At 41.1% G+C, this 9,109-nt stretch overlaps 1 long non-coding RNA gene across 2 annotated transcripts; it reads left to right on the top strand.

Annotated features, from left to right (window-relative positions):
* Window positions 1–225: 225 nt before the first annotated feature.
* On the top strand, window positions 226–4,291 carry LOC107079979 (uncharacterized). 2 transcript variants are annotated; one of them, XR_001480868.2, is made up of 4 exons: window positions 226–495; window positions 876–980; window positions 1,817–2,032; window positions 2,621–4,291. It is a non-coding gene; the product is annotated as an uncharacterized lncRNA (long non-coding RNA). The 2 variants fall into 2 exon arrangements; XR_001480869.2 differs by having other exon boundaries at window positions 890–980.
* Window positions 4,292–9,109: the final 4,818 nt, after the last annotated feature.

Consider the following 9,109-nt stretch of genomic DNA (forward strand, 5'->3'; position numbering starts at 1 on the left):
CTATGGTGGTCAAGAGCTTACGGCTATAAAACAACATTTTTGTTGTCCATCTTAGCTACCAGTCCTGCAAAATAGAGTTTATAACAAAAGTTCGGGAGAGATGACAACAACCAAGCTCAATCAGAATCAGCTGTCAGTAATTAGCAATCGCTCCTGACAATCCATTCCTCTACCAAACGCTACAAATGCCTAACAGATCCCTCCCTCTCTTGCGTGTCTCTTGCATCCCACCTCCACCTCTGTAGCAGCAGGGGGGTCCCGGTCTCCTCTGGCTGGGAGGTCAGCCCTCAGCTAAGCGGGTTAAGTCACAATTTTGCTCCATGACGCTTTAGTCTTGGGTGTTTGTCATTCCTCGTGAAATGAAGGCTTAAGAAACAGTTGTCTGTGGTTCTGACAGTTTGGTGGCTGACATATGTGCCCATCGGAGACCAGCATGGACAGAGTTCCATGGATATAGGAAGCTGCAGGGCTACAATTATAGGGAAGCTTACTAGGGTAAGTTTCATATAATGTCTTCTTTTTACCTTTTTGTTGTAACGTACACCCACAGAGTGCAAGACATAAAAAATATTTATATTAAAAAAACATTTTAGTCAGGTCAAAAAAAGTAAGTCAAGCAAAAAGTAACCATTGCATTTTTCAAGTTCCAAGTCAGCTGTGAGTTTCATTCGCTGGGATTCTTAATTGTTCTTTTTTAAATTAGAGTTTCTTCGACATCTGAAAGATGTAAGGCTTCTCCATACTTCAGAAACAATATACTAAACACTAAATACTGTGCAATCAATATGATTAGACGTAACTGGCAAAACCGAGTTCAATCAGCCTGTTTTGTTTTAATACTGTTCTTCATATTTCACTCTTTTTGAAAAATAAAGCAATTTGTTTACAGCCCTTAACAAAGAATCACTTCAACATCTGACAGAAGACAAGCTCTGCTGGGGAAGACTGATCTCTGAGCTCCGCAGGTGTTTAGGATTAAGGTAAACATTTATCTCGCATATCTCAAACGTAAATGTATCTTTATGGTGGTCCAGTGTTTATATAGGCACTTAAAAAAGGACGATTCATCACATGGTCCAGCCTTTACTCAACACAAAGGGGTACCTGTGACCACAGAACCCATTTAGAGAGAAAGATTAGAACAGAAAAAAGCCCTCCCGCGTTTTATATGAGCTAAACGTAGCCAGTTGTGCAAAGCAGTGTTGATTCCAGTGGTTTGATGAACGGTTATAAATGCGTGTCGTGAAACTCGACACTTGATGCATATTGAAGCTTCTGCTACTTTGGCGATCTGCAGTCACCACAGGAGGGCAAAATAAATAAACTGGCGTTTCAGGACACTTTAAACTTTTCATGTAGAAAGCAGGGCGCTTCTCCAACTATACATTGTAATTATTTCTGAAGGCTCATGATTTAATTGGTTACCTTGCAGGGAAAAGACCAGTAATTATTTTCGTGATTGCTATAAACATGTACAATTCACTCGCACACATAACCTTCAAATGCCTTCATTCTTAGTGATTCACTATCTGCCTAAGGAGTACAGTATTCATATATGGCGGATTGCAAATATGTGAGATAAATGTTCTTCCCATGAAGCGCTTGCCTTTTAAAATAGTTTGAAAATAATTTTCAATATAGTTAACATACTGCACACCAACTGAACCTTATCACTTGCAGCTGCCACACATTCAAGTTAGCAGAGAAAATGACCACATTGTTCTTTGTGCTAGAGTAGGTGCACCGACACTCTAATGAACAGACAAGACGTACAGTAGGTATATGAATCAAGCTGGATCGCTTCTGTTATCAACAGGAGACTTACTGTGGAAATCGTGGATTAGTAGCGTATGTGTCCATCCTTGGAAGCAACGCAAGCTGTCAGCTGTGATCTGTGATGGATCTCCTTCTGGTTGAAAATGCTGCCTCGGAGGGATTCTGGATTCTGCTTGCTGGGCCTGGTCAAGCACGTACCTGTCCACTGGTTCCTGCCACAGGCCTCCTCAGCACAGCTGTCACACTCTCACCTCAAGTAAGCTGCTGCCACACGGTCAGTTGAGGGCTCACTAAGCACATCTGGAACGCTGTCCTAGCGGGACCAAAGGTCGCGTGACTCGGTCAATGCATTGGCCAGACACTCCTGCCCCGGCCATCACATGATCTCGGTGTGGTGTCTTGACTTGTGGTTTCCCGCATCATGCTTGTCATTGACAGATTGTGGTTGCCTGCAATGTCTTGCCAGGTTGAGAGAGACGGTGAGAGAGCAGAGGCCCAAAGCCAGTGTAGACACATGGAGCATGTTGGTTCCTTTCTGTGTTTTCTGTCTTGATTCACTGGTTTGACATTCAAAAAGTGAAATCGCCTCATCCCCTGTGCACAATCAGCTATCTGACTAAGGAGATGACAGTCACTTGTATCAGTCAGTTGTGAATAATCCATCATAATGAAAAACTAAAACATAATCAGTGTTCAAAACCTGGTTCACACTGCCAAGAAGCTCAAGCTTGGCTGAAAATGGGCATTCCAGCATGACAATGATCCAAAGCATACATCCAAATCGACAAACAGATGGTTAACTGCACACAAAATAAACGTTCTCAACTTTCCTGTTCACTTCCAGACTTCAATCCAGTTGAACACTTGTGGTTCAAACTCAAGAAGGCAGTTCACCAATGGAAACTGAAGGGGTCTGAAGGATGCAGAGCAATTCTGGCTGGAGGAATGGTCGCAGACCGCAGCAGGAGACGGCCAGAGTCTCTCAGCACACGCTGGAGGCACCTTGTCAGTGAGATCCTGGTCACAGCAGGATTGGCAAAATACTAACGGCAGGGCTGCAAATAAATGTGAACCTTGTGCTTCCTGGACTACATCAATTATTTATGATACATATAACTTTGCTCTCTGCAATGCAATACACTGTAGCATATTTAGAATTTAAGCAAAGATCTGTAAATCTTTCAGTTAAATGATGGATTTTGTTCCTGTTTCATCAGGGGTATGAATGAATCTGAAGGGCGATATCTGTACACCTTGATGTTGCCTCGTTAGCGATTACATTATCATGAGTGAGACATAGAATTGTACAGTTTTGCCCACAGCTGTGTTTATTCTGTTGCTTTTCACATTTTCATTTCTTTCTAATCTAGAGAAATCGCTACATTTATTTCCATTTTATGCCTAATGGGTGATGACAAAACCATAGAAAACGGATGTTTTGTTATCCTTGCAAAACTGTATGAGTTTGCTTTTACAATTTTACTGTTGTTCTGATACAGTGACCCCTGTGAGAGCACTGACATGGCTTTGTGAGCTAGTAAATCATAGTGTCTTCTGCCCCACATCTGATCTGTAACTAAAGCGATAAGTCATCATTGGGAATCGCTGATCATTGAAACTAATAACCTCCATGGCAAGCACAAGCATGCAAATTCACATCCGCGTGCAGGATAGACTGTTTCAGGATAGATGCGTTAATTTTAGTGAATGTGCTGCGATGGAAATCTGTAAAAGACGAATCGCACAAAGCCAGGAGCATAGCGGAGTGAGTCATGTTTTCATGTGCCTTTAATTATTAGCTGCTGTAGTTAGGAAACCACAGACCAGCAAGTTGCCTTGTTGTGGTGAGGAGGATCCCTGTGCCATCAGGGCTCCACAGAGAGCAGCTCATGTGAGAGCAGTCGGCCTGAGTCATGGGGCTGCCCAGAGCACATGGGAAAGCTGAGACCCAGGACGTGTAGGTTCGAATGAGCCATGGTTATTTTCTTCTCTTTTAATCACGGACCACTTGCAATTAGGCGATGTGGATGGTCTCTTTCTCATGTGGCACTTGCCACTGTCCCACATAGGCACAGAACGCAAGCAGCAGACAGAAGCTTTGTTGTTCTGAGGACTTTCCCGGTTTTGAAGTATACCTATGGGTTTGCATGCTGTCTGGAAAAATGCAATCAGAAGACAATTGCATGATGAAAGTTTGAAACTGAGCGAAAGGGCCACTGGGGAATGCCTGTAGTTCTACACATCCATGATGTCGGACGCTTGCACATCTGAGGTGAATAATAGCCCAAGACATTCTGTCGGCTGTGTGTGAAAATGAGTATCTACAGCATGGAAATAAGGGTGAAGAGCACTTTGGATTACTTATTTACAATGCTTTTGTGAAGTATAAGATCTGACTCCTCCTGTATTGCTTGTTGCTGAGTCACTTTGCAGCAGAACAGAACGTAGTACGTGTGGTACAGAAGTATCTTTTTTTAATTTTTTGGTAAGTCACTAGATTAAATGCTAAACTGCAGATCGCACACTGATTGGCAGTTCAGCATTTAAATGCTTTTGGTATGTCTGTTGCCATTTATACTTTTTAAGTGGAGGAGAGTTAAGTGTTCGGTAAGTTTCAGAACTATGAATAGATTTACATTCTGCACTCCCGAATTAATAAAGTTAATGAGACTTAAAAAAACATGATCTACTGTACACTTGGTCTCCCACTTATTCAGACTTACTCTGTGTCTTCAAAATTTTCTTCTTTTACAAATCATGCTTCTGTGCTTGTGAATATTTATTTGCTGGTTTTTCTGTTTTTGACTTAAAATGAAAAATTAGTTCAGTTTTGTTGGTAAGACACAGTAGATTTTGTGTTGTAACAAGTCAAGAAACAGCAGCATTTCACTCACTCTGAAGACCCTGGGAAAATCACATAAAAGTCAAGCCAGCTGCAGACTAACAAAGGAGACCAGGCCTTGTGTAACTGCACCCGTTTTGGAAAAGTGAATGAGTCTGTGCCACAGGAGAGACTGGGAGCTCAGGCCAACTGTAATTACGGCTAAGCTAACTTCTAAGAAATCGCAGAAAAATCTGTAAATTGTAGTGTAAACAAACCTATTCAGAAAGATGTGTTTAATTTGGCAGAATGAAGAATTCAGGCTTTGGACAGCTTTTGTGTTAAAGGCGTTCAAAAAAAATGCAAGATAATCTGTTCCACTGATTAGCAGCACAAGATCTGGGTACTTCAGTTGCTCAGCTGATCACGGAGGTGCGAGGACCTGTGTCTGCCTATGCAAACAGTACTGCTGCTGTTTCTGTTGTTTCCAATTAACTCCACTATCATACATTTAACTGAAATCACATCTATGTCCCTGAGGTGCAAATGGTAAATTCTATTATTTATGAAACTCTTATCATCTCTGTTGTTGACCAAAATATCTTGTATTCTGAAGATCTGTTTTTTAGTACTAAGAAAGAAGAATGCCAATCTCTGATGGTAAGAAGGTGTTACCTTATATCACCCTACAAAATCTTTGTATATATTCTTGTAATAAACTAAGTTTAAAATGTTATAACTCATCTTTTAAGAAAGGGTAACTTTTTTATCTGAAATATATTGGTGAATGGTTTTCACATCTCATTGATTATTACAAGAGTTTGCATTTAATTGATCTTTTATTGAAAAAATCTTAAATGCCATCCCGCTGTGTTTAAAACAAGCTGTTTGAGACTGTGCTAAGTGTAAGCCAGCAAAGAGTCAAAGATGTGTGCATTAAGTGAATGCTCAGTGACATCCGTTCCATTTCAGGGTTTTAAACTGGGAAGGGGCTGGGCGATGCTGGTGGACCAGTAGGAGGTGTTCCCCCCAGGTGCACAATGCCTGCCATGAGGTTGCCAGGTGGTTGCTATTCTTCTATAGTGGGTGAGGTGGGTTCTCAACTATATGCAAACATCTTTGGGGGCATTTACAATTAAAAAACACTATAGAAATTCTAACAATTATAAAGGCATGGTTCTTCAGATTTCTGGATGAAGCAGCCTCAGTTTTACTAAGGGGTTGAGTGGCTGGGCAATTTGGAATGTCTAATACTTGCAATTTTTTACAACAGGCTGCGAAATGTTATTACTGGCACACTGTATCTGCTGAACAACCACAGCCTTTCAGCAGGTTCTTTCAACTACGTTCTGAAGCCCTTTAGGAGACTAGTCAGTTTATATTTCTTTGACTTTTATGTTCCAGTGAAAAGACTATAGAATGCATAACATACAGTAGTATAAGTATAAAGGATCCAAATGTTAATACTATAGCATTAAGGTGCTATGAAACTGTTGTGCTTCAGGTTGGATTGAACCAGAAGCTCGCAAAATATTTGTAATATCTCCAGCAACACAGAAACATATTTCTAATTGGAAAGGCAAATGGTTTCCTGTATTTTAAAAATTACTTCCTACATTCCATATTCTCTTTCAATATTCATCTAAATAACACACAGGGCTACTGCTACACAACACAGTTGCATTAATAGTGTAGGAGTGAGAAAACAGTGAAATTAGTTACCATGCTTGATGAGTGGAAGGTGATGCACCCTAACGTGTTTCACATTGCAGGTGAAACTTAGTTTTGTCTGAAACAATTTGGACCTTTCAATATTTGCTGTGTCCAGCATGTGTATGTGTAGTGCAACCATTAGTTAACGCTCAGCTGGGAATTAAAAAAAAATTTTGCTGATTGGCTTCAGTCTACATTCGATGTCTGTGGCGTTTTTAGCTATAAAACATCAAGACACTGAGATGACAATAAAAGGTCGGAGGAGCTTTAAATTGACTCCTGATTTCACTGGTTTAAGTTCATTTCCAGCTCTTGAAATGGCAACTTCTTCCAGTCGTAACTTATTGCATTGCTCTGTTGAGCCCTCCTGTCAAACCTGGCACATCCTGTTGTCTTATTCACTTTTCATTGCGATGATCTCTTCTTACAGCAATGAAACAAGCACCAGGCCATATTGCAGATAAGAATCTTTTTATCAACCGACTTATCTGGTGGATGAAATAATTATTGAAAGGTTTCTTAGTCTCTCTGTTTGGTTTGTAATTTGTAACTCTGCATTCAACTCTTGTACTTTCTAACAGAACATTTTAAGTTCCAAAGACTCGGGTTTTCCTCATTACAAGTTAACGTCTCTCACACTAGCCTACCAGTTCTCTATCAAAGCTCTTTGAGCAGTTTTTCACATCTGCATTCACTTTTGTTTTTTTTACACTTACTTTGATCAGAGTGATGTTTTCATTAAAACAATTTCTCAAAGGGTGTATGCAATACTATAAACAAATAAACACATTCATTTTTAACATTTGGTGCTAGAAGAGGCTTGAATTATTAAAAGAAATTGTTTGAGTGTTCTTTACTTTTATGTTAACTTTCGATTCGTTAAAGATCTGTTATTTGAAAAAAAAAGCCAAGGAAAAAGTGAAGGTTAATGGAATAATTTCTAACAGAAATACATAAAAAGGTTAAAAATATTGAATAGGTTTACTATGCTGAATTTGTTTTTTTTAAGCCATTAAATATATATTATGAGCATTGGAATATTTAATTCTTCAAGATTCGTAAGGATTGCAATCTTCCCTGACCTTTACTAATCACACCTGTCTTCACCTCCACCTGGAAGTGAATCTCTTCACCACATCGGCTCACGACAGGAGTACCTGTCCAGGCTCTCACACTGGCTCCAGCACTGTCATTTCAAAAGGTCATGCCTCTCCGTGATCAGCCTTCCCACATCTGGCTGGAAAAAATAAAAGAAAAGTGAAAAAAAGGGAATAATTTGGCGAGCTTTACAACAAAACCTGGACAATATTCCTGCTTTCTGCTTGAAAATCGATAGTCAGCCCAGCACTGCACGCAAGACCCCACACGTTGCAGGGCTAGCCCACTGGGAACCTGATGCTTATAATTTAGTATTGGTGGAGAAACAGTGCTCCCTTTTCTAACCCCTGTGGTATTGAAGCTTTAAAACTGCAGTGACAGAGCAAATATGCTGATGGAGAGAGAGTGAGAGTGGGAGAAGTCATGCTGGCTCAGACTGTACAGGCAAATATTTCCTTAATGACTCATCCCCTGACCTTTCATATGAATGTTTAATATACCCTGTGTCTGTTTACCAGAATGGAGTTTGAGTTTCTTGGGTCTTTTTTTTGCCTAGTGGTTTCCACTTGGGGCCAAAGGTTGCATAAACAAAACAGCCAGGACAAGATAAACACCTGTCTCCACAGACAAACCTTTTCGTGACATCATCAGCTGATGAGTTTGTTTCACTCGGGGGTCATGCGACCCACGCGACTGTACGTGCATGGATGCCGAGAGGCGGTGGTCAGTTTTGTATAATCGCTGTGGCTTGGCAGCCCGGTGGCGCAGTGGCCAGTGTTACTGCTGCACAGTGCTGGAGCCCCGGGTTCACACCCAGACCTGGGGCGCTCTGTGTGTGGAGTCTGCATGTTCTCCCTGTGCTTGAGTGGGTGTCCTCCAGGTGCTCCGGTTTCCTCTCGCTGTCCAGAGACACGCTGGTGGGTCCAGTGGCCCTGGAGTGAGCCCGGTGCCCTCACAGAAATGCCAGCAGCTCATTCGAATTTCTAGCCAGGAAATAGAGCCTTTAGACAGGGAAAGTCCGAGATTTACCCTCGAGGGTTTTATGTCTTTTAGAGTTTATCTTGCAGCTGGGAAGCAGGCAAGGCCTGCATTTGTGCCCAGCTTCATAGATCATGTGCCTCTCATGCAGGTCAATTAATTCACTGTAGCCGGGAAACGAAAGCCCAAGTGTTCTAATTACTCCAGTAATTAGGGTATTTGTAAAATAGCAGAGCTGAAGCGGATCCATAGATTCTCTCGTCATTGATACAGGAGAGTGGCATTCCTGTTGTTCACCAAACACCAATTCATTTCTGATTTCTCAAAAACCTAAAGATTCCAAACCAGAGGAGGCCATTAGAGCATCTTGCTTGTTTAGCTGCTGGTAGTTAAATGACCTCAGCTGTTTCCTAAAGGATTCTAGGAACTGGGTTCTTAGTTTGGCTAAGATGTCCCTGAGACAATAGTGCCTCCTGTTTTCACTTCAGTAACTTCTTATTTTCATTTCTGTCCTTTATGCATTATTTTACTGTTGACCCCGAAGCAGTTCTCTGGACTCCCTTTGTCCACAGCTTGTGAGAGTCTAAAACTTGTTTCAGGTCCCCTTGTAATGCTTGTGATGTGCTTAGCTCTAGACTAAAGATATTTAGTTCATTTAAGCTGTCTCTGTCTGGCAGTTCTTTAACTTCTTCTCTTAGTTAAATTAAAGCCAGAGTAGCAATG

The sequence above is a fragment of the Lepisosteus oculatus genome, chromosome 20 (genome assembly GCF_040954835.1).
Source record: "Lepisosteus oculatus isolate fLepOcu1 chromosome 20, fLepOcu1.hap2, whole genome shotgun sequence".
NCBI lineage: Eukaryota > Metazoa > Chordata > Actinopteri > Semionotiformes > Lepisosteidae > Lepisosteus > Lepisosteus oculatus.